This window comes from Scyliorhinus torazame, chromosome 16, assembly GCF_047496885.1.
Source record: "Scyliorhinus torazame isolate Kashiwa2021f chromosome 16, sScyTor2.1, whole genome shotgun sequence".
Classification (NCBI taxonomy): domain Eukaryota; kingdom Metazoa; phylum Chordata; class Chondrichthyes; order Carcharhiniformes; family Scyliorhinidae; genus Scyliorhinus; species Scyliorhinus torazame.
This window is the reverse complement of record NC_092722.1, coordinates 24787207-24805358: the sequence shown is the minus strand read 5'-3', so window position 1 is coordinate 24805358 and position 18152 is coordinate 24787207.

The following is an 18152-nucleotide window of genomic DNA, read 5'->3' as shown; positions in this document are numbered from 1 at the left end:
GTGTGGGTGACTACACTGCCCGGTGTGGGTGACTACACTGCCCGGTGTGGGTGACTACACTGCCCGCTGTGGGTGAGTACTCTGCCCGGTGTGGGTGAGTACGATGCCCCGTATGGGTGAGTACTCTGTCCGGTGTGGGTGAGTACACTGCCCCGTGTGGGTGAGTACTCTGCCCGGTGTGGGTGAGTACGATGCCCCGTATGGGTGAGTACACTGCCCCGTGTGGGTGAGTACTCTGTCCGGTGTGGGTGAGTACTCTGCCCGGTGTGGGTGAGTACTCTGCCCGGTGTGGGTGACTGCACTGCCCGGTGTGGGTGAGTACACTGCCCGGTGTGGGTGACTACACTGCCTGGTATGCGTGAGTACTCTGCCCGCTGTGGGTGAGTACTCTGCCCGGTGTGGGTGAGTACGATGCCCCGTATGGGTGAGTACTCTGTCCGGTGTGGGTGAGTACACTGCCCGGTGTGGGTGAGTACTCTGCCCGGTGTGGGTGACTACACTGCCCGGTGTGGGTGACTACACTGCCCGGTGTGGGTGACTACACTGCCCGGTGTGGGTGACTACACTGCCCGGTGTGGGTGACTACACTGCCCGGTGTGGGTGACTACACTGCCCGGTGTGGGTGACTACACTGCCTGGTATGGGTGAGTACTCTGCCCGGTGTGGTTGAGTACGCCGCCCGGTGTGGATGAGTACGCTGCCCGGTGTGGGTGAGTACTCTGCCCGGTATGGGATGTACTCTGCCCGGTGTGGGTGAGTACACTGCCCGGTTTGGGTGAGTATACTGCCCGTTGTGGGTGAGTACACAGCCCGGTGTGGGTAAGTATATTGCCCGGTGTGGGTGACTACACTGCCCGGTGTGGGAGGGTGCTCTGCCCGGTGTGGGTGAGTACACTGCCCGGTTTGGGTGAGTACTCTGCCTCGTGTGGGTGAGTACTCTGCCCAGTGTGGGTGAGTATGCTGCCCGGTGTGGTTGAGTACACTGCCCGGTGTGGGTGAGTACTCTGCCTCGTGTGGGTGAGTACTCTGCCCCGTGTGGGTGAGTATGCTGCCCGGTGTAGGTGAGTACACTGCCCGGTTTGGGTGAGTACTCTGCCTCGTGTGGGTGAGTACTCTGCCCAGTGTGGGTGAGTACTCTGCCTCGTGTGGGTGAGTACTCTGCCCAGTGTGGGTGAGTACTCTGCCCAGTGTGGGTGAGTACTCTGCCTCGTGTGGGTGAGTACTCTGCCCAGTGTGGGTGAGTACACTGCACGGTGTGGGTGGGTACTCTGCCCAGTGTGGGTGAGTACACTGCCCGGTTTGGGTGAGTACTCTGCCCCGTGTGGGTGAGTACTCTGCCCCGTGTGGGTGAGTACTCTGCCCGGTGTGGGTTAGTACTCTGCCCCATGTGGGTGAGTACTCTGCCCCGTGTGGGTGAGTATGCTGCCCGGTGTAGGTGAGTACACTGCCCGGTTTGGGTGAGTACTCTGCCCCGTGTGAGTGAGGACTCTGCCCCGTGTGGGTGAGTACTCTGCCCCGTGTGGGTGAGTACTCTGCCCCGTGTGGGTGAGTATGCAGCCCGGTGTGGGTGAGTACACTGCCCGGTTTGGGTGAGTACTCTGCCCCGTGTGGGTGAGCACTCTGCCTGGGGTGGGTGAGTACGCTGCCTAGGGTGGGTGAGTACTCTGCCCGGTGTGGGCGACTACACTGCAAGGTGTGGGTGAGTACTCTGCCCGGTGTGGGTGAGTACAGTGCCCGGTATGGGTGAGTACTCTGTCCGGTGTGGGTGAGTACTCTGCCCGGTGTGGGTGAGTACCCTGCCCATGTGGGTGAGTACGCTGCCCAGTGTGGGTGAGTACGCTGCCCGGTGTGGGTGAGTGCGCTGCCCGGTGTGGGTGAGTGCGCTGCCCGGTGTGGGTTAGTACGCTGTCCGGTGTGGGTGAGTACGCTGCCCAGTGTGGGTGAGTACGCTGCCCAGCGTGGGTGAGTACGCTGCCCAGTGTGGGTGAGTACGCTGCCCGGTTTGGGTAAATACGCTGCGCGGTGTGGGTGAATACTCTGCCCGGTTTGGGTGAGTACTCTGCCCGGTGTGGGTGAGTACTCTGCGCGGTGTGGGTGAGTACTATGCCCGGTGTGGGTGAGTACACTGCCCGGTGTGGGTGAGTACGCTGCCCGGTGTGGGTGAGTACGCTGCCCGGTGTGGGTGAGTACTCTGCCCGGTGTGGGTGAGTACACTGCCCGGTGTGGGTGAGTACTCTGCCCGGTGTCGGTGAGCACACTGCCCGGTTTGGGTGAGTACTCTGCCCGGTGTGGGTGAGTACTCTGCTCGGTGTGGGTGACTACACTGCAAGGTGTGGGTGAGTACTCTGCCCGGTGTGGGTGAGTACGCTGCCCGGTATGGATGAGTACGCTGCCCGGTATGGATGAGTACGCTGCTCGGTATGGATGAGTACGCTGCCCGGTATGGGTGAGTACTCTGCCCTGTCTGGGTGGGCGACACAGCCAGGTGTGGGTGAGTACACTGTCCGGTGTGGGTGAGTACACTGTCCGGTGTGGGTGAGTACGCTGCCCGGTGTGGATGAGTACGCTGCCCGGTGTTCGCGAGTACACAGCCCGGTTTGGGTGAGTACGTTGCCCCGTGTGGGCGAGTACTATGCCCGGTGTGGGTGAGTACTCTGCCCGGTATCGGTGAATACGCTGCCCAGTGTGGATGAGTACTCTGCCCGGGATGGGTGAGTACTCTGCCCTGTATGGGCGAGTACTCTGCCCAGTGTTCGTGAGTACTCTGCCCGGTGTGGGTGAATACGCTGTCCGGTGTGGGCGAGTGCTCTGCCCGGTGTGGGCGAGTACACTGCCCGGTGTGGGTGAATACACTGTCCGGTGTGGGTGAATACACTGTCCAGTGTGGGTGAGTACTCTGCCCGGTGTGGGTGAGTACGCTGCCCGGTATGGGTGAGTACACTGCCCGGTTTGGGTGAATACGCTGCCCGGTTTGGGTGAGTACTCTGCCCGGTGTGGGTGAGTACGATGCCCCGTATGGGTGAGAACTCTGTCCGGTGTGGGTGAGTACACTGCCCGGTGTGGGTGAGTACTCTGCCCGGTGTGGGTGAGTACTCTGCCCGGTGTGGGTGACTGCACTGCCCGGTGTGCGTGAGTACACTGCCCGGTGTGGGTGACTACACTGCCTGGTATAGGTGAGTACTCTGCCCGGTGTGGGTGAGTACGATGCCCCGTATGGGTGAGTACTCTGCCCGGTGTGGGTGACTACACTGCCCGGTGTGGGTGAGTACGCTGCCCGGTGTGGGTGAGTACGCTGCCCGCTGTGGGTGAGTACTCTGCCCGGTGTGGGTGAGTACGATGCCCCGTATGGGTGAGTACTCTGTCCGGGGTGGGTGAGTACACTGCCCGGTGTGGGTGACTACACTGCCCGGTGTGGGTGACTACACTGCCCGGTGTGGGTGACTACACTGCCCGGTGTGGGTGACTACACTGCCCGGTGTGGCTGACTACACTGCCCGGTTTGGGTGACTACACTGCCCGGTGTGGGTGACTACACTGCCCGGTGTGGGTGACTACACTGCCCGGTGTGGGTGAGTACGCCGCCCGGTGTGGATGAGTATGCTGGCCGGTGTGGGTGAGTACGCTGCCCGGTCTGGGTGACTACACTGCCCGGTGTGGGAGGGTGCTCTGCCCGGTGTGGGTGAATACACTGCCCGGTTTGGTTGAGTACTCTGCCTCGTGTGGGTGAGTACTCTGCCCAGTGTGGGTGAGTATGCTGCCCGGTGTGGGTGAGTACACAGCCCGGTTTGGGTGAGTACTCTGCCTCGTGTGGGTGAGTACTCTGCCCAGTGTGGTGAGTACTCTGCCCAGTGTGGGTGAGTACTCTGCCCAGTGTGGGTGAGTACTCTGCCCAGTGTGGGTGAGTACACTGCACGGTGTGGGTGGGTACTCTGCCCAGTGTGGGTGAGTACACTGCCCGGTTTGGGTGAGTACTCTGCCCCGTGTGGGTGAGTACTCTGCCCGGTGTGGGTGAGTACTCTGCCCCGTGTGGGTGAGTACTCTGCCCCGTGTGGGTGAGTACTCTGCCCCGTGTGTGTGAGTACACTGCCCGGTTTGGGTGAATACGCTGCCCGGTTTGGGTGAGTACTCTGCCCGGTGTGGGTGAGTACGATGCCCGGTGTGGGTGACTGCACTGCCCGGTGTGGGTGACTACACTGCCCGGTGTGCGTGAGTACACTGCCCGGTGTGGGTGACTACACTGCCTGGTATAGGTGAGTACTCTGCCCGGTGTGGGTGCGTACGATGCCCCGTATGGGTGAGTACTCTGCCCGGTGTGGGTGACTACACTGCCCGGTGTGGGTGAGTACGCTGCCCGGTATGGGTGAGTACGCTGCCCGCTGTGGGTGAGTACTCTGCCCGGTGTGGGTGAGTACGATGCCCCGTATGGGTGAGTACTCTGTCCGGTGTGGGTGAGTACACTGCCCGGTGTGGGTGACTACATTGCCCGGTGTGGGTGACTACACTGCCCGGTGTGGGTGACTACACTGCCCGGTTTGGGTGACTACACTGCCCGGTGTGGGTGACTACACTGCCCGGTGTGGGTGACTACACTGCCCGGTGTGGGTGAGTACGCCGCCCGGTGTGGATGAGTATGCTGGCAGGTGTGGGTGAGTACGCTGCCCGGTCTGGGTGAGTAATCTGCCCGGTGTGGGTGAGTACACTGCCCGGTTTGGGTGAGTATACTGCCCGTTGTGGGTGACTACACTGCCCGGTGTGGGAGGGTGCTCTGCCCGGTGTGGGTGAATACACTGCCCGGTTTGGTTGAGTACTCTGCCTCGTGTGGGTGAGTACTCTGCCCAGTGTGGGTGAGTATGCTGCCCGGTGTGGGTGAGTACACAGCCCGGTTTGGGTGAGTACTCTGCCTCGTGTGGGTGAGTACTCTGCCCAGTGTGGGTGAGTACTCTGCCCAGTGTGGGTGAGTACTCTGCCCAGTGTGGGTGAGTACTCTGCCCAGTGTGGGTGAGTACACTGCACGGTGTGGGTGGGTACTCTGCCCAGTGTGGGTGAGTACACTGCCCGGTTTGGGTGAGTACTCTGCCCCGTGTGGGTGAGTACTCTGCCCGGTGTGGGTGAGTACTCTGCCCCGTGTGGGTGAGTACTCTGCCCGGTGTGGGTGAGTACTCTGCCCCGTGTGGGTGAGTACTCTGCCCCGTGTGGGTGAGCACTCTGCCTGGGGTGGGTGAGTACGCTGCCCAGGGTGGGTGAGTACTCTGCCCAGTGTGGGCGACTACACTGCAAGGTGTGGGTGAGTACTCTGCCCGGTGTGGGTGAGTACACTGCCCGGTGTGGGTGAGTACTCTGTCCGGTGTGGGTGAGTACTCTGCCCGGTTTCGGGGAGTACGCTGCCCTGTGTGGGTGAGTACTCTGCCCAGTGTGGGTGAGTACGTGCCCGGTGTGGGTGAGTACACTGCACGGTTTGGGTGAGTACCCTGCCCGGTGTAGGTGAGTACCTTGCCCGTGTGGGTGAGTACGCTGCCCAGTGTGGGTGAGTACGCTGCCCGGTGTGGGTGAGTGTGCTGCCCGGTGTGGGTTAGTACGCTGCCCGGTGTGGGTGAGTACGCTGCCCAGTGTGGGTGAGTACGCTGCCCAGCGTGGGTGAGTACGCTGCCCGGCGTGGGTGAGTACGCTGCCCGGTTTGGGTGAATACGCTGCCCGGTGTGGGTGAATACTCTGCCCGGTTTGGGTGAGTACTCTGCCCGGTGTGGGTGAGTACTCTGCGCGGTGTGGGTGAGTACGCTGCCCGGTGTGGGTGAGTACGCTGCCCGGTGTGGGTGAGTACGCTGCCCGGTGTGGGTGAGTACGCTGCCCGGTGTGGGTGAGTACTCTGCCCGGTGTGGGTGAGTACTCTGCCCGGTGTCGGTGAGCACACTGCCCGGTGTGGGTGAGTACTCTGCCCGGTGTGGGTTAGTACGCTGCCCGGTGTGGGTGAGTACTCTGCCCGGTGTGGGTGAGTACACTGCCCGTTGTGGGTGAGTACACTGCCCGTTGTGGGTGAGTATACTGCCCGGGGTGGATCAGTACGCTGCCCGTCTGGGTGAGTACTCTGCCCGGTTTGGGTGAGTACACTGCAAGGTGTGGGTGAGTACTCTGCCCGGTGTGGGTGAGTACGCTGCCCGGCATGGATGTGTACGCTGCCCGGTATGGATGAGTACGCTGCCCGGTATGGGTGAGTACTCTGCCCTGTCTGGGTGGGGGACACAGCCAGGTGTGGGTGAGTACACTGTCCGGTGTGGGTGAGTACGCTGCCCGGTGTGGATGAGTACGCTGCCCGGTGTTCGCGAGTACACAGCCCGGTTTGGGTGAGTACGTTGCCCCGTGTGGGCGAGTACTCTGCCTGGTGTGGGTGAGTACTCTGCCCGGTATCGGTGAATACGCTGCCCAGTGTGGATGAGTACTCTGCCCGGTATGGGTGAGTACTCTGCCCTGTATGGGCGAGTACTCTGCCCAGTGTTCGTGAGTACTCTGCCCGGTGTGGGTGAATACGCTGTCCGGTGTGGGCGAGTGCTCTGCCCGGTGTGGGCGAGTACACTGCCCGGTGTGGGTGAATACACTGTCCAGTGTGGGTGAGTACTCTGCCCGGTGTGGGTGAGTACGCTGCCCGGTATGGGTGAGTACACTGCCCGGTTTGGGTCAATACGCTGCCCGGTTTGGGTGAGTACGCTGCCCGGTATGGGTGAGTACGCTGCCCGGTATGGGTGAGTACGCTGCCCGGTATGGGTGAATACGCTGCCCGGTGTGCGTGAATACTCTGCCCGGTGTGGGTGAGTACACTGCCCGGTGTGGATGAGTACACTGCCCGGTGTGGATGAGTACTCTGCCCGGTGTGGGTGAGTACTCTGCCCGGTGTGGGTGAGTACGCTACCCGGTGTGGACGAGTACTCTGCCCGGTGTGGACGAGTACTCTGCCCGGTGTGGACGAGTACTCTGCCCGGTGTGGGTGAGTACACTGCCCGATGTGGGTGAGTACGCTGCCCGGTGTGGGTGAGTACTCTTCCCGGTGTGGGTCAGTACACTGCCCGATGTGGGTGAGTACGCTGCCCGGTGTGGGTGAGTACACTGCCCGGTGTGGGTGAATACTCTGCCCGGTGTGGGTGAGTAGTCTGCCCGGTGTGGGTGACTACTCTGCCCGGTGTGGATGAGTACGTTGCCCGGTGTGGATGAGTACGCTGCCCGGTGTGGTTGAGTACTCTGTCCGGTGTGGGTGAGTACTCTGCCCGGTGTGGGTGAGTTCGCTGCCCAGTGTGGGTGAGTACACTGCCCGGTTTTGGTGAGTACACTGCCCGGTGTGGGTCAGTACTCTGCCCGGTGTGGTTCAGTACACTGCCCAGTGTGGGTGAGTACATTGCCTGATGTGGGTGAGTACTCTGCCCGGTGTGGGTGAGTACGCTGCCCGGTGTGGGTGAGTACGCTGCCCGGTGTGGGTGAGTACGCTGCCCGGTGTGGGTGAGTACGCTGCCCGGTGTGGGTGAGTACGCTGCCCAGCGTGGGTGAGTACGCTGCCCGGTGTGGGTGAATACGCTGCCCGGTGTGGGTGAATTCGCTGCCCGGTGTGGGTGAATACCCTGCCCGGTGTGGGTGAATACGCTGCCCGGTTTGGGTGAGTACTGTCCCCGGTGTGGGTGAGTACTCTGCCCGGTGTGGGTGAGTACTCTGCCCGGTGTGGGGTAGGTCGCTGTCCGGTGTGGGTAGTACAATGCCCGGTGTGGGTGATTACGCTGCCCGGTGTGGGCGAGTACTCTGCCCGGTGTGGGTGAATACGCTGCCCGGTGTGGGTGAGTACACTGCCCGGTGTGGGTGAGTACGCTGCCCGGTGTGGGTGAGTTCGCTGCCCGGTATGTGTGAGTACGCTGCCCGGTGTGGGTGAGTACGCTGCCAGGTGTGGGTGAGTACGCTGCCCGGTGTGGGTGAGTACGCTGCCCGGTATGGGTGAGTACTCTGCCCGGTGTGGGTGAGTACGCTGCCCGGTGTGGGTGAGTACGCTGCCCGGTATGGGTGAGTACGCTGCCCGGTTTGGGTGAATATGCTGCCCGATGTGGGTGAGTAAACTGCCGGGTTTGCGTGAGTACGCTGCCCGGTATGGGTGAGTACACTGCCCGGTTTGGGTGAATACGCTGTCCGGTGTGGGTGAGTACACTGCCCAGTGTGGGTGAGTACACTGCCCGGTGTGGGTGAATACACTGCCCTGTGTGGGTGAGTACTCTGCCCAGTGTGGGTGAGTACGCTGCCCGGTGTGGGTCAGTACACTGCCCGGTGTGGGTGAGTACGCTGCACGGTGTGGGTGAGTACGCTGCCCGGTGTGGGTGAGTACTCTGCCCGGTGTGGGTCAGTACACTGCCCGGTGTGGGTGAGTACGCTGCCCGATGTGGGTTAGTACGCTGCCCGGTGTGGGTGAGTACACAGCCCGGTGTGGGTGAGTACGCTGCCCGGTTTGGGTGGGTACGCTGCCCGGTGTGGGTGAATACTCTGCCCGGTGTGGGTGAGTACTCTGCCCGGTGTGGGTGAGTACTCTGCCCGGTGTGGGTGAGTACACTGCCCGGTGTGGATGAGTACGCTGCCCGGTGTGGGTGAGTACTCTGGCCAGTGTGGGTGAGTACTCTGGTGTGGGGGAGTACTCTGCCCGGTGTGGGTGAATACGCTGCCCAGTGTGGGTGAGTACACTGCCCGGTGTGGGTGAGTACGCTGCCCGGTGTGGGTGAGTACACCGCCCGGTGTGGGTCAGTACGCTGCCCGGTGTGGGTCAGTACACTGCCCGGTGTGGGTGAGTACGCTGTCCAGTCTGGGTGAGTACTCTGCCCGGTGTGGGTGAGTACACTGCCCGGTTTGGGTGAGTACGCTGTCCGGTCTGGGTGAGTACTCTGCCCGGTGTGGGTGAGTACGCTGCCCGGTGTGGGTTAGTACGCTGCCCGGTTTGGGTGAATACGCTGCCCGGTGTGGGTGAATACGCTGCCCGGTGTGGGTGAATACGCTGCCCGGTGTGGGTGAATACGCTGCCCGGTTTGGGTGAGTACTGTGCCCGGTGTGGGTGAGTACTCTGCCCGGTGTGCGGGAGTACGCTGTCCGGTGTGGGTAGTACGCTGCCCGGTGTGCGTGAGTACTCTGCCCGGTGAGGGTAATTACGCTGCCCGGTGTGGGCGAGTACTCTGCCCGGTGTGGGTGTGTAGTCTGCCCGGTGTGGGTGAGTACACTGCCCAGTGTGGGTGAGCACTCTGCCCGGGGTGGGTCAATACACTGCCCGGTTTGGGTGAGTACGCTGCCCGGTGTGGGTGATAACTCTGCGCAGTGTGGGTGAGTACGCTGCCCGGTGTGGGTGAGTACTCTGCCCGGTGTGGGTGAGTACTCTGCCCGGTGTGGGTGACTACACTGCCCGGTGTGGGTGAGTACGCTGCCCGGTGTGGGTGACTACGCTGCCCAGTGTGGGTGACTACGCTGCCCGGTATGGGTGAGTACGCTGCCCAGTGTGGGTGAGTACTCTGCCTCGTGTGGGTGAGTACTCTGTCCAGTGTGGGTGAGTATGCTGCCCGGTGTGGGTGAGTACACAGCCCGGTTTGGGTGAGTACTCTGCCTCGTGTGGGTGAGTACTCTGCCCAGTGTGGGTGAGTACTCTGCCCAGTGTGGGTGAGTACTCTGCCCAGTGTGGGTGAGTACACTGCACGGTGTGGGTGGGTACTCTGCCCAGTGTGGGTGAGTACACTGCCCGGTTTGGGTGAGTACTCTGCCCCGTGTGGGTGAGTACTCTGCCCGGTGTGGGTGAGTACTCTGCCCCGTGTGGGTGAGTACTCTGCCCGGTGTGGGTGAGTACTCTGCCCCGTGTGGGTGAGTACTCTGCCCCGTGTGGGTGAGCACTCTGCCTGGGGTGGGTGAGTACGCTGCCCAGGGTGGGTGAGTACTCTGCCCAGTGTGGGCGACTACACTGCAAGGTGTGGGTGAGTACTCTGCCCGGTGTGGGTGAGTACACTGCCCGGTGTGGGTGAGTACTCTGTCCGGTGTGGGTGAGTACTCTGCCCGGTTTCGGGGAGTACGCTGCCCTGTGTGGGTGAGTACTCTGCCCAGTGTGGGTGAGTACGTGCCCGGTGTGGGTGAGTACACTGCACGGTTTGGGTGAGTACCCTGCCCGGTGTAGGTGAGTACCCTGCCCGTGTGGGTGAGTACGCTGCCCAGTGTGGGTGAGTACGCTGCCCGGTGTGGGTGAGTGTGCTGCCCGGTGTGGGTTAGTACGCTGCCCGGTGTGGGTGAGTACGCTGCCCAGTGTGGGTGAGTACGCTGCCCAGCGTGGGTGAGTACGCTGCCCGGTGTGGGTGAGTACGCTGCCCTGTTTGGGTGAATACGCTGCCCGGTTTGGGTGAGTACTCTGCCCGGTGTGGGTGAGTACTCTGCGCGGTGTGGGTGAGTACGCTGCCCGGTGTGGGTGAGTACGCTGCCCGGTGTGGGTGAGTACGCTGCCCGGTGTGGGTGAGTACGCTGCCCGGTGTGGGTGAGTACTCTGCCCGGTGTGGGTGAGTACTCTGCCCGGTGTCGGTGAGCACACTGCCCGGTGTGGGTGAGTACTCTGCCCGGTGTGGGTTAGTACGCTGCCCGGTGTGGGTGAGTACTCTGCCCGGTGTGGGTGAGTACACTGCCCGTTGTGGGTGAGTACACTGCCCGTTGTGGGTGAGTATACTGCCCGGGGTGGGTCAGTACGCTGCCCGTCTGGGTGAGTACTCTGCCCGGTTTGGGTGAGTACACTGCAAGGTGTGGGTGAGTACTCTGCCCGGTGTGGGTGAGTACGCTGCCCGGCATGGATGAGTACGCTGCCCGGTATGGATGAGTACGCTGCCCGGTACGGGTGAGTACTCTGCCCTGTCTGGGTGGGGGACACAGCCAGGTGTGGGTGAGTACACTGTCCGGTGTGGGTGAGTACGCTGCCCGGTGTGGATGAGTACGCTGCCCGGTGTTCGCGAGTACACAGCCCGGTTTGGGTGAGTACGTTGCCCCGTGTGGGCGAGTACTCTGCCTGGTGTGGGTGAGTACTCTGCCCGGTATCGGTGAATACGCTGCCCAGTGTGGATGAGTACTCTGCCCGGTATGGATGAGTACTCTGCCCTGTATGGGCGAGTACTCTGCCCAGTGTTCGTGAGTACTCTGCCCGGTGTGGGTGAATACGCTGTCCGGTGTGGGCGAGTGCTCTGCCCGGTGTGGGCGAGTACACTGCCCGGTGTGGGTGAATACACTGTCCAGTGTGGGTGAGTACTCTGCCCGGTGTGGGTGAGTACGCTGCCCGGTATGGGTGAGTACACTGCCCGGTTTGGGTCAATACGCTGCCCGGTTTGGGTGAGTACGCTGCCCGGTATGTGTGAGTACGCTGCCCGGTATGGGTGAGTACGCTGCCCGGTTTGGGTGAATACGCTGCCCGGTGTGGGTGAATACTCTGCCCGGTGTGGGTGAGTACACTGCCCGGTGTGGATGAGTACTCTGCCCGGTGTGGGTGAGTACTCTGCCCGGTGTGGGTGAGTACGCTACCCGGTGTGGACGAGTACTCTGCCCGGTGTGGACGAGTACTCTGCCCGGTGTGGACGAGTACTCTGCCCGGTGTGGGTGAGTACACTGCCCGATGTGGGTGAGTACGCTGCCCGGTGTGGATGAGTACTCTTCCCGGTGTGGGTCAGTACACTGCCCGATGTGGGTGAGTACGCTGCCCGGTGTGGGTGAGTACACTGCCCGGTGTGGGTGAATACTCTGCCCGGTGTGGGTGAGTAGTCTGCCCGGTGTGGGTGACTACTCTGCCCGGTGTGGATGAGTACGTTGCCCGGTGTGGATGAGTACGCTGCCCGGTGTGGTTGAGTACGCTGTCCGGTGTGGGTGAGTACTCTGCCCGGTGTGGGTGAGTTCGCTGCCCAGTGTGGGTGAGTACACTGCCCGGTTTTGGTGAGTACACTGCCCGGTGTGGGTCAGTACTCTGCCCGGTGTGGGTGAGTTCACTGCCCGGTGTGGGTGAGTACGCTGCCCGGTGTGGGTCCGTACTCTGCCCGGTGTGGTTCAGTACACTGCCCAGTGTGGGTGAGTACATTGCCTGATGTGGGTGAGTACTCTGCCCGGTGTGGGTGAGTACGCTGCCCGGTGTGGGTGAGTACGCTGCCCGGCGTGGGTGAGTACGCTGCCCGGCGTGGGTGAATACGCTGCCCGGTGTGGGTGAATACGCTGCCCGGTGTGGGTGAATACCCTGCCCGGTGTGGGTGAATACGCTGCCCGGTTTGGGTGAGTACTCTCCCCGGTGTGGGTGAGTACTCTGCCAGGTGTGGGTGAGTACTCTGCCCGGTGTGGGGTAGGTCGCTGTCCGGTGTGGGTAGTACAATGCCCGGTGTGGGTGATTACGCTGCCCGGTGTGGGCGAGTACTCTGCCCGGTGTGGGTGAATACGCTGCCCGGTGTGGGTGAGTACACTGCCCGGTGTGGGTGAGTACGCTGCCCGGTGTGGGTGAGTTCGCTGCCCGGTATGTGTGAGTACGCTGCCCGGTGTGGGTGAGTACGCTGCCCGGTGTGGGTGAGTACGCTGCCCGGTGTGGGTGAGTACGCTGCCCGGTATGGGTGAGTACTCTGCCCGGTGTGGGTGAGTACGCTGCCCGTTGTGGGTGAGTACGCTGCCCGTTGTGGGTGAGTACGCTGCCCGGTTTGGGTGAATATGCTGCCCGGTGTGGGTGAGTAAACTGCCGGGTTTGCGTGAGTACGCTGCCCGGTATGGGTGAGTACACTGCCCGGTTTGGGTGAATACGCTGTCCGGTGTGGGTGAGTACACTGCCCAGTGTGGGTGAGTACACTGCCCGGTGTGGGTGAATACACTGCCCTGTGTGGGTGAGTACTCTGCCCAGTGTGGGTGAGTACGCTGCCCGGTGTGGGTCAGTACACTGCCCGGTGTGGGTGAGTACGCTGCACGGTGTGGGTGAGTACGCTGCCCGGTGTGGGTGAGTACTCTGCCCGGTGTGGGTCAGTACACTGCCCGGTGTGGGTGAGTACGCTGCCCGATGTGGGTTAGTACGCTGCCCGGTGTGGGTGAGTACACAGCCCGGTGTGGGTGAGTACGCTGCCCGGTTTGGGTGGGTACGCTGCCCGGTGTGGGTGAATACTCTGCCCGGTGTGGGTGAGTACTCTGCCCGGTGTGGGTGAGTACTCTGCCTGGTGTGGGTGAGTACACTGCCCGGTGTGGATGAGTACGCTGCCCGGTGTGGGTGAGTACTCTGGCCAGTGTGGGTGAGTACTCTGGTGTGGGGGAGTACTCTGCCCGGTGTGGGTGAATACGCTGCCCAGTGTGGGTGAGTACACTGCCCGGTGTGGGTGAGTACGCTGCCCGGTGTGGGTGAGTACACCGCCCGGTGTGGGTCAGTACGCTGCCCGGTGTGGGTCAGTACACTGCCCGGTGTGGGTGAGTACGCTGTCCAGTCTGGGTGAGTACTCTGCCCGGTGTGGGTGAGTACACTGCCCGGTTTGGGTGAGTACGCTGTCCGGTCTGGGTGAGTACTCTGCCCGGTGTGGGTGAGTACGCTGCCCGGTGTGGGTTAGTACGCTGCCCGGTTTGGGTGAATACGCTGCCCGGTGTGGGTGAATACGCTGCCCGGTGTGGGTGAATACGTTGCCCGGTGTGGGTGAATACGCTGCCCGGTTTGGGTGAGTACTGTGCCCGGTGTGGGTGAGTACTCTGCCCGGTGTGGGGGAGTACGCTGTCCGGTGTGGGTAGTACGCTGCCCGGTGTGCGTGAGTACTCTGCCCGGTGAGGGTAATTACGCTGCCCGGTGTGGGCGAGTACTCTGCCCGGTGTGGGTGTGTAGTCTGCCCGGTGTGGGTGAGTACACTGCCCAGTGTGGGTGAGCACTCTGCCCGGGGTGGGTCAGTACACTGCCCGGGGTGGGTCAATACACTGCCCGGTTTGGGTGAGTACGCTGCCCGGTGTGGGTGAGTACTCTGCGCAGTGTGGGTGAGTACGCTGCCCGGTGTGGGTGAGTACTCTGCCCGGTGTGGGTGAGTACTCTGCCCGGTGTGGGTGACTACACTGCCCGGTGTGGGTGACTACACTGCCCGGTGTGGGTGAGTACGCTGCCCGGTGTGGGTGACTACGCTGCCCGGTGTGGGTGAGTACGCTGCCCGGTATGGGTGAGTACGCTGCCCAGTGTGGGTGAGTACTCTGTCCGGTATGGGTGAGTACTCTGCCCAGTGTGGGTGAGGATGCTGCCCAGTGTGGGTGAGTACACTGCCCGGTGTGTGTGAGTACTCTGCCCAGTGTGGGTGAGTACGCTGCCCAGTGTGGGTTAGTACGCTGCCCAGTGTGGGTGAGTACGCTGCCCAGTGTGGGTGGGTACACATCCCGGTTTGGGTGAGTACGCTGTCCGGTGTGGTTGAGTACTCTGCGCAGTGTGGGTGAGTACTCTGCCCGGTGTGGGTGAGTACTCTGCCCGTTGTGGGTGAGTACACTGCCCGGTGTGGGTGAATACACTGCCCGGTGTGGGTGAGTACTCTGCCCGGTGTGGGTGAGTACTCTGCCCGGTGTGGGTGAGTACTCTGCCCGGTGTGGGTGAGTACGCTGCACGATGTGGGTGAGTACGCTGCACGATGTGGGTTAGTACGCTGCCCGGTGTGGGTGAGTACACTGCCCGGTGTGGGTGAGTACACTGCCCGGTTTGGGTGGGTACGCTGCCCGGTGTGGGTGAATACTCTGCCCGGTGTGGGTGAGTACTCTGCCCGGTGTGGGTGAGTACACTGCCCGGTGTGGGTGAGTACGCTGCCCGGTTTGGGTGGGTACGCTGCCCGGTGTGGGTGAATACTCTGCCCGGTGTGGGTGAGTACTCTGCCCGGTGTGGGTGAGTACTCTGCCCGGTGTGGGTGAGTACACTGCCCGGTGTGGATGAGTACGCTGCCCGGTGTGGGTGAGTACTCTGGCCAGTGTGGGTGAGTACTCTGGTGTGGGAGAGTACTCTGCCCGGTGTGGGTGAATACGCTGCCCAGTGTGGGTGAGTACACTGCCCGGTGTGGGTGAGTACGCTGCCCGGTGTGGGTGAGTACACCGCCCGGTGTGGGTTAGTACGCTGCCCGGTGTGGGTCAGTACACTGCCCGGTTTGGGTGAATACGGTGCCCGGTGTGGGTGAATACGCTGCCCGGTGTGGGTGAATACGCTGCCCGGTGTGGGTGAATACGCTGCCCGGTTTGGGTGAGTACTGTGCCCGGTGTGGGTGAGTACTCTGCCCGGTGTGGTGGAGTACGCTGTCCGGTGTGGGTAGTACGCTGCCCGGTGTGGGTGAGTACTCTGCCCGGTGTGGGTAATTACGCTGCCCGGTGTGGGCGAGTACTCTGCCCGGTGTGGGTGAGTACTCTGCCCAGTGTGGGTGAGCACTCTGCCCGGGGTGGGTCAGTACACTGCCCGGGGTGGGTCAATACACTGCCCGGTTTGGCTGAGTACGCTGCCCGGTGTGGGTGAGTACTCTGCGCAGTGTGGGTGAGTACGCTGCCCGGTGTGGGTGAGTACTCTGCCCGGTGTGGGTGAGTACTCTGCCCGGTGTGGGTGACTACACTGCCCGGTGTGGGTGACTACACTGCCCGGTGTGGGTGACTACGCTGCCCGGTGTGGGTGACTACGCTGCCCGGTGTGGGTGACTACGCTGCCCGGTGTGGGTGACTACACTGCCCGGTGTGGGTGAGTACGCTGCCCGGTATGGGTGAGTACGCTGCCCAGTGTGGGTGAGTACTCTGTCCGGTATGGGTGAGTACTCTGCCCAGTGTGGGTAAGCATGCTGCCCAGTGCGGGTGAGTACGCTGCCCAGTGTGGGTGAGTACGCTGCCCAGTGTGGGTGAGTACGCTGCCCAGTGTGGGTGAGTACACATCCCGGTTTGGGTGAGTACGCTGTCCGGTGTGGTTGAGTACTCTGCCCAGTGTGGGTGAGTACTCTGCCCGGTGTGGGTGAGTACTCTGCCCGTTGTGGGTGAGTACTCTGCCCGTTGTGGGTGAGTACGCAGCCCGGTGTGGGTTAGTACTCTGCCCGGTGTGGGTGAGTACGCTGCCCGGTGTGGGTGAGTATGCTGCCCGGTGTGGGTGAGTACGCTGCCCAGTGTGGGTGAGTACTCTGCCCGTTGTGGGTGAGTACTCTGTCCGTTGTGGGTGAGTACACAGCCCGGTGTGGGTGAGTACGCTGCCAGTGTGGGTGAGTACTCTGCCCAGTGTGGGTGAGTACTCCGCCCGTTGTGGGTGAGCACTCTGCCCGTTGTGGGTGAGTACTCTGCCCGTTGTGGGTGAGTATGCTGCCCGGTGTGGGTTAGTACGCTGCCCGGTGTGGGTGAGTAGGCTGCCAGTGTGGGTGAGTACTCTGCCCGTTGTGGGTGAGTACTCTGCCCGTTGTGGGTGAGTACGCAGCCCGGTGTGGGTTAGTACTCTGCCCGGTGTGGGTGAGTACGCTGCCCGGTGTGGGTTAGTACGCTGACCGGTGTGGGTGAGTACGCTGCCCGGTGTGGGTGAGTATGCTGCCCGGTGTGGGTGAGTACGCTGCCAGTGTGGGTGAGTACTCTGCCCGGTTTGGGTGAGTACACTGCCCGGTATGGGTGAATACTCTGCCCGGTTTGGGTGAGTGCTCTGCCCGGTGTGGGTGAGCACGCTGCCCGGTTTGGGTGAGGATGCTGCCCAGTGTGGGTGAGTACTCTGCCCGGTGTGGGTGAGTACACTGCCCGGTTTGGGTGAGTACTCTGCCCAGTGTGGGTGAGTACTCTGCCCGGTCTGGGTTAGTACGCTGTCCGGTGTGGGTGAGTACCCTGCCCGGTGTGGGTGAGTACTCTGCCCGGTCTGGGTTAGTACGCTGTCCGGTGTGGGTGAGTCCCCTGCCCGGTGTGGGTGAGTACTCTGCCCGGTCTGGGTTAGTACGCTGTCCGGTGTGGGTGAGTCCCCTGCCCGGTGTGGGTGAGTACTCTGCCCGGTCTGGGTGAGTACGCAGCCCGGTGTGGGTGAGTACGCTGCCCGGTGTGGGTGAGTATGCTGCCCGGTGTGGGTGAGTACACTGCCCGGTTTGGGTGAGTACGCAGCCCGGTGTGGGTGAGTACTCTGCCCGGTGTGGGTGAGTACGCAGCCCGGTGTGGGTGAGTACACTGCCCGGTGTGGGTGAGTACACTGCCCGGTGTGGGTGAGTACACTGCCCGGTGTGGGTGAGTACGCAGCCCGGTGTGGGTGAGTACGCAGCCCGGTGTGGGTGAGTACGCTGCCCGGTGTGGGTGAGTATGCTGCCCGGTGTGGGTGAGTACTCTTCCCGGTGTGGGTGAGTACTCTGTCCGGTTTGGGTGAATACACTGCCCGGTGTGGGTGAGTACTCTGTCCGGTGTGGGTGAGTACTCTGTCCGGTGTGGGTGAGTACACTGCCCGGTTTGGGTGAGTACGCAGCCCGGTGTGGGTGAGTACTCTGCCCGGTGTGGGTGAGTACGCAGCCCGGTGTGGGTGAGTACGCTGCCCGGTGTGGGTGAGTACACTGCCCGGTGTGGGTGAGTACACTGCCCGGTGTGGGTGAGTACGCAGCCCGGTGTGGGTGAGTACGCAGCCCGGTGTGGGTGAGTACGCTGCCCGGTGTGGGTGAGTATGCTGCCCGGTGTGGGTGAGTACTCTTCCCGGTGTGGGTGAGTACTCTGTCCGGTTTGGGTGAATACACTGCCCGGTGTGGGTGAGTACTCTGTCCGGTGTGGGTGAGTACTCTGTCCGGTGTGGGTGAGTACACTGCGCGGTGTGTGTGAGTACTCTGCCCGGTGTGGGTGAGTACACTGCCTGGTGTGGGTGAGTACACGTCCCGGTGTGGGTGAGTACCCTGCCCGGTGTGGGTGAGTACGCAGCCCGGTGTGGGTGAGTACGCAGCCCGGTGTGGGTGAGTACGCAGCCCGGTGTGGGTGAGTACGCAGCCCGGTGTGGGTGAGTACGCTGCCCGGTGTGGGTGAGTATGCTGCCCAGTGTGGGTGAGTACTCTGCCCGGTTTGGGTGAGTACTCTGCCTGATGTGGGTGAGAACTCTGCCCGGTGTGGGTGAGTACTCTGCCCGTTGTGGGTGAGTACGCTGTCCGGTGTGGGTGAGTAAACTGCCCGGTGTGGGTGAGTATGTTGCCCAGTGTGGGTGAGTACTCTGCCCGGTTTGG